This window comes from Aegilops tauschii, chromosome 7, assembly GCF_002575655.3.
Source record: "Aegilops tauschii subsp. strangulata cultivar AL8/78 chromosome 7, Aet v6.0, whole genome shotgun sequence".
Classification (NCBI taxonomy): Eukaryota; Viridiplantae; Streptophyta; class Magnoliopsida; order Poales; family Poaceae; genus Aegilops; species Aegilops tauschii.
In genome coordinates, this window is record NC_053041.3 from 431,532,064 (window position 1) to 431,539,275 (window position 7,212).

Here is a 7,212-nt window from a genome sequence, read left to right on the forward strand (position 1 = left end):
CAAACGCGACCAGAAGCTGCACAAAAGGGCGGTGAACTCCTTGAACCGGCGGTGCCCTGTTACTTGCATTGGTCTGAACAGCCCATTGTGTGAAGTCGAGAGGATCATCCACCTCGGGTTGATAATCCGGGTCATCTGGCATTGGTGGTGGCACCTTAGGTTGGAGGTTATAAGTTCACCAAGGTACTCATGGATGGGGGGAGTAGTATCAATATCCTTTATTATGAAACCTTCCGTCTCATGGGGTTAACAGATAAAAATCTTAAACCATCCAACACGGTCTTCCATGGTGTGGTGCCTGGCAAATCGGCGTATCCAGTTGGTAAGATAGCTCTGGAGGTTGCTTTTGGATATGAGCATGATTCAAGATCAGAGACATTGACTTTTGAAGTGGTGAAAATCAAGAGCCCGTATCATGCCCTATTTGGACGGCCGGCTTATGCTAAGTTCATGGCAAGGCCTGTTATGTTTTATGCAGCTCAAGATGCCGGGCCATAAGGGGACCATCACAGTGCATGGGAGCCGCAAGATCACTTTAGAATGTGAAGAAGGTGATGCGCCATATGCTGAGTCGGTTTGTGCAACAGAGGAGTTGAAGTTCTACAAGGACAATGTTGTTCCGGCAGATATGACTTCTTTGAAAAAGCCAACTACAGAGCATGATCCAGCCTTGAAGTTTAAATCGGCTGATGAGACTAAGCTAGTTGATTTTGTTCCTGGCGATTCATCCAACAGTTTAGCACCAGCGCTAATTTGGATCCGAAATAGGAAAGCGTGCTCATCGAGTTCATCCGTGAGAACCGGGACATCTTTGCGTGGAAGCCTTCTGACATGCCAGGTGTACCGAGGGAACTCGCTGAGCACACACTTAATGTTGATCCCAAGTTTAAACCGGTTAAGCAGTTTCTTCACCGGTTCAATGAAGAGAGGCGCAAGGCTATTGGTGAGGAGGTAGCCAGGCTCTTAGCGGCTGGGTTTATCGTCGAAGTATTTCATCCTGAGTGGTTGGCTAATCCGGTGCTGGTATTTAAGAAGAACGACACTTGGCGTATGTGTGTGGATTACACAGATTTGAACAAGGCTTGTCCAGCAGATCCTTTTGCTCTCCCTCGTATTGATCAGATCATTGATGCTACGGCGGGTTGTGAGCGTTTGAGCTTTCTGGATGCATACTCTGGTTACCATCAGATTAAAATGGCAGTTAAGGACCAGGAGAAGACAGCTTTTATAACTCCCTTTGGAGCCTTCTGCTATGTGTCTATGCCTTTTGGGCTCAAGAGTGCCCAGGCGACTTATTAGCGCTGTGTGCAGAATTGTCTCCATAATCAGATCGGCCGCAATGTTCATGCTTATGTGGATGATATTGTGGTGAAATCCAGAAAGGAGGAGACATTGATAGATGACTTGAAGGAGACCTTCAATAACCTCTGGGTTTATAAAATGATGCTTAATCCGGCCAAGTGCGTTTTTGGTGTACCAGCAGGCAAACTTTTGGGCTTTCTGGTGTCTAACAGGGGCATTAAAGCTAATCTGGAGAAAATCAAGGCTATAAATTCTTTGGCTAAACCGAAGTGTATCAATGATGTTCAACGCCTGGCAGGCCAGATTGCAGCCTTGAGCCGGTTTATCAGTCGCCTTGGGGAGAAGGCAATCCCTTTATATTAGATGCTGAAGAAGACAGATGACTTCGTCTGGAGTGACGCCGCCAATGAAGCGTTTGAGGACTTAAAGCGGCAGCTGGCCGAACCGCCGGTCCTTGCTGCTCCTGTTGATAAAGAGCCCTTGTTGTTATATGTGGCTGCTAATGCCCGGGTTGTTAGCGTGGCTATTGTGGTGGAGCACAAGGAGGCCGGAAAGGAGTATCCGGTTCAACGGCCGGTTTATTATATCAGTGAAGTACTTATTGAGTCCAAGCAGAGGTACCCACATTGGCAGAAGCTGGTGTACGGAGTTTTCATGGCGAGCCGGAAGCTTAAGCAATATTTCTAGGGCCATCCCATCACTGTGGTCAGTTCTGCTCCTTTGGGGGATATAATCCAGAACAGGGAAGCAACTGGCCGGGTTGCCAAGTGGGTTATTGAGATTGGGCCTCATGGGTTAAAATATATGCCCCGGACGGCGATCAAATCTCAGGCGCTTGTGGATTTCATCAATGACTGGACATAATTACAGGCGCCAGAAGAGAAGCCGGATCATACTTATTGGACTATTCATTTCGATGGGTCCAGGCAATTGGAGGGCTCGGGGGCTGGAGTCGTGCTAACTTCCCCACGAGGAGATAAGTTTTGTTATGTTCTCCGTTTAATGTTCCCTTGCGCTAACAATGCAGATGAATATGAGGCTTTACTCCACGATCTTCGGATGGCTAAGGAGATGAATTTGAGCCGGGTTTAGTGCTTCGGTGACTCGGACCTAGTGGCTCAACAAGTATCTGGTACTTGGGATTCCAAGGATCCGCTCATGGCAGCATATCGTTGAGAGGTGGATATTGTTGCAGGTCACTTCAAAGGCTATCAGGTTGATCATGTGGACCGGCGGAAGAATGAAGCAGCGGACGCTTTAAGCCGTTTGGGTTCCCAGCGTAAACCGGTTCCACCCAACGTCTTTTTGGATGTGCTACATAATCCATCGGTTAAACTCCCCACAGAGGAGGATCTGGTTGTTCCTGATCCGGAGGCTCAATTGGTGGCAGTGCTTCATATCATCCCAGATTGGACGGTCCCATATTTGGCGTATATGAACCGGGGCAAGTTACCGGAGGATGAAACCTTGGCCAGGCAGATAATCCGGCGGTCCAAGTCCATGACTATTATCAATGGAGAATTACATCATTGCAGTGTGACAGGGGCGTTTCAGCGTTGCGTGTCTCCTGAAGAAGGCCGCGAGATTCTGCGTGAGATCCACGAAGGGGATTGTGGTCATCACGCCGGTTCAAAGTCCCTGGTAGCTAAAGCTTTTCGTCATGGCTTCTATTGGCTGACGGCTCATGCTGATGCGGAGGACTTGGTGAAAAAGTGCGACGGTTGTCAGAAATTTTCACGCCGAGCTCATGTTCCGGCCCAAGAATTGAGGATGATTCCAATCACTTGGCCATTTGCAACTTGGGGGCTAGATATGGTTGGGCCCTTTAAGAGATCCAAGGACAAGAAGACCCACCTTTTGGTGGCGGTTGATAAGTTCACTAAGTGGGTGGAGCAGAGCCAGTTAGTAAGTGTGATGCAGCTACGGTAGTTCAATTCATCAAGAAGGTGATTTTCCGGTTCGGCTTTCCACACAGCATTATAACTGATAATGGTACCAATCTGTCCAAAGGTGCTATGAAAGAGTTTTGTCAACGTGAGCATATCCCGCTTGACGTATCATCAGTGGCTCACCCCCAATCTAATGGTCAAGCGGAGTGAGCCAATCAAGAGATCCTGAGAGGTATCAAGCCTCGGATTATGGTTCCTTTGCAATGGACGCCGGGTTGTTGGGTGGAGGAGTTACCTTCTGTGTTATGGAGCATCAATACCACACCCAACAGATCTAAGGGTTACACGCTTTTTTTCATGGTTTACAGGGCAGAGGCGGTTCTCCCTAGTGACATCCGTCATGACTCGCCTCATGTGGTGGCTTATGTCGAAGCTGATAATGAGAAGGCGTGACAGGAAGCACTTGACCTGTTAGATGAGGAGCGTGACATTGCAGCAGCCCGTTCGGCGATTTATCAGCAAGATCTGCGTCGTTATCACAGCCGTCGGGTTAGAACCAGAACTTTTCAAGAAGGCTATCTGGTGCTCCGACTCATCCAGGATCAGACTGATATGCACAAGTTATCCCCGCCTTGGGAAGGGCCCTTTGTGGTCAGCAAGAATCTCCATAACGGGTCATACTACCTTATATATGTTCGAGAGCACAAAGACTCACGTAAATCGGAGGAGGAGACCCACCGGCCATGGAATATCGCTCATCTTCGGCCTTACTATACTTGAGCCACCGGCTCTGCTTATGTACATAGTTATGACAATGTATATATTATGATCAATATAATAAACCGGAGCCTCAGCTAAAGCGGGGTATCTGTTGTTTTTCTTACATCATGTGTGGTTACATGGTGGCTTCTGTTTATAAAGCAGCGTCCGGTTTACCGCTTGATTTAGCTTATAAAGACATATGTAAAAATCACTTGGGGGCTTGGTCGTACTCGAACCATAGCTACGCCTCTTGATCGGCGCAAGGCCACAAGAAAAATCACTTGGGGGCTTGGTCGTATTCGAACCATAGCTACACCTCTTGATCGGCTCAAGGCCAAAAGAAAATTAAGGTCCAAAGAGAGTGTTGCAAAAGCACAACTCAAACATAGGCACCCACTGAGCACAGCTCAAAATATTGCTTGGGGATTCTTTGCTTCGCAATGAACAAAGAATCTACACTTGTAATAGGCTATCAAGCCACGGCTTGGAAGCCAGGTGTATTCACCTAAAACCCCGGGTTATCCTGCCTCTTTAAGTAAGCCACTTCGTCCAGGTAAACCTGTTATGACCCGCCGAACTTTTGACAAGTCAATCTCATAGACCCTGAACTTGTCAAAGTTAAAACGATGATTCGTTAAAGATTGAGCTCCATCTTAAAAGGCTTTGCAAAATGGTTTAACTCAGTGGCCTGGCAGCCCATGAAAAGCCTCGATTTGGGGCCTAGCAGCCCATGAAAAGCCTCGAGCCGCCAGTTTGCCCGTTGGAGTCCTTGATCTTGTCCATCTTCTAGAACCCATTACTGCAGCAAACATATATTAGCAAGATGGTGGCAATGTAAATACAAATTGTATCATTTCACATATGCCAGGTAAAACAAAAATGAGTAAATAAACATTCTCTCTAGAGGGTGTGAATCCAATTGGCAAAACAGATTAGCAGAGATGGAGCCTAGTTTTACCTTGCCTACTCCAATGTAAATATAGTTGTATCATTTTATATGCACCGAGGAATCAAGTTCAGTATATCAAGCGGTGCGGTAGTAGCGTAGGGAACCTTTCATGGACTGCTCTGCATTTCTAATGTTTAGAGATAAGAGGTCGTCCAACTCTGGTTTGAGCCTTGGTATTATATTAGTCTGCACAAAATCAATAAAAATATGAGGGGAAGGTGAATTACTTCTGAGTTTTGGAAAGCTAAGAAACTATTGTCAAGAGCATAAGGGTATAAAATCAGAATAACACTATGACATGCTGTATGAATTAATGTCTTAAGCAAGGAAAAAGAGTTCACTCTGGTGTTTTCATTTCCATCCATGTAGAGTCCAGTTGACATAAAATCTTCTTCTCTTTTCCATTATGCGAGACAACATAACAGGATCTCTTCCATTGTGAGAGACTGCATATTCAAGCCAGATTCCTACATGAGCTTTTTTTATTACAAAACTTAACAGAGAAAGCAAAGGGGGGAATGAAAAACAGGATCATATATACCTGGTAGTGTGTCTAGAAGAAGCAATCGTAACCACACTCCTGGACGCCAGGAGTAGAAGCTGGACTAGAAAGGAACGGTCAGGACTATCATGCATGCACATACTATATTAAACAGAATCTGCACTAAAATTCTGATCCAAAAGTTCACCGATGAACAGATTGCTCAATGAAACAAGTAAACAGAGCTTCTCCACTTTATTGAAATATCTTTTAGAAGTTTATTATGTGCTGATTGAGAACGTGAAACTGTATTACATTTATTTGGCCATTTCATCAGGAAAATAATGTGCATTAGCTTTGGCCTGGGTACATGTGATAAACAAGATGTAAATTGAGAACGATAAGAGAGCAAGATACCTCATGGATGACCTGCTGCGGCTAGAGTTCAAGGTCAGCAAGCGAGCGCATGCTGGGCGGCGGCCGCAAGCACCTGGAAGCGATCCGAGCTCAAGCTATTGGATCCGTTACTCTCGTAGGGAAAGTGAGGCGATGGTGATGGGGTGAGGCCGGCAGAGATGCCTCCTGTTGATGAAGACAATGAGACGGTGTAGGCAGAGCATGGGGCGGCCGCCTCTCGGGCACCATGCGGCACAGCGAGGCATGCCGCGTGGCGCGGCTGCTGTTCCCCTCCATGAATCTAAGCACCAGCGGCACGGCGACCTTCGTCGGAGCGGCAGCATCAGAAACCGAGACGACGAGGCGGAGGCGGCGGCAGCGCCGCCGACGGCGGTAGTAGAAGCACAATGGATATTGGAGAGATAGAAAGGTGAACTGAAGCAACGCTTGCGAGACGAGATGAGGCACGCACGACGCACACACTATGCATCGGTCAGCCAGGGGCCCACATGCACATGCGCCAGCCCACCCTGCGCAGTCTAGGCAACCAACCACCGCGACGCGACACGCGACCACCTCATCCCATAGACGCACAACCATCGCAGCCGACGAGCGGGACCAGGAGCACCACCGGCCCACTTGTCATCGAGGAACACAAACAAGGCTGCACAAATCTGGGTGGGTATGCGCTGGCCAACCACTCCGCGGCCACCCATGACGCATGATGTGCGCACGACGTGGTCAGCGTGTGATACACGCGATGCTTCAGGATTCGTTCACGCGAGAAAATCGAACCCAGCCAATGAAAGATCTCGCTGAGCCCACCAGTCATCCGAAGCCACGAAAGAACCTGGGTCAAAATTGATCATAAAAATCAAATGGTCAATGCAGTTGCCTTGACCTGACCAAGACCTACCGAACGACCAAAACGGAGCGAAATCAAGCGAGCATTCGGGAGGGCGGGTCGCCCAGCCTCCTTATACGTTAAAATTATACCCGTGTCCGTTGAGCGTCATCAGAGTCTTTGCAGCAAAAAAACGTTAGAGAGGGTCAGAAGACAGCCACACCAGCATGTGGCCCAAATATATATGAGTGAAAAGGGTGGTATGTGATGTTCAATATTCCAATGCACAACTTTGACCGCGCAGGCCCACGGTTGGGCGCGTCGTCGAAGATCGATGAGAGGGGCCAGAAGTCAAGAACCACCTGGAAGTGGCCAAATATATGTAGGAATATTGGGGATGTTTAAACCATAAATACACAATGCATAACTTTGGTGACACCTGCCTCGCTAACCCGAAAGCACCCTTGGATATATCTATAATGACATAATGTCGTACCTAGCTAGGATGCTTGGCCCACCACCTCCCACTTCGTGTCAGTGGGGCGGATGCACGTAATGATCGATACTTTGGTCATACATGCATGTCGCC

At 47.8% G+C, this 7,212-nt stretch overlaps 1 long non-coding RNA gene across 2 annotated transcripts; it reads right to left on the reverse strand.

The window, feature by feature from the left end:
- Window positions 1-913: 913 nt before the first annotated feature.
- On the reverse strand, window positions 914-6,248 carry LOC109757603 (uncharacterized). 2 transcript variants are annotated; one of them, XR_005764707.3, is made up of 5 exons: window positions 5,801-6,248; window positions 5,444-5,502; window positions 5,244-5,348; window positions 4,912-5,088; window positions 914-4,752 (listed from the first exon to the last, which is right to left on the reverse strand). It is a non-coding gene; the product is annotated as an uncharacterized lncRNA (long non-coding RNA). The 2 variants fall into 2 exon arrangements; XR_005764705.3 differs by having other exon boundaries at window positions 5,444-5,507.
- Between the last annotated feature and the right edge of the window lie 964 nt (window positions 6,249-7,212).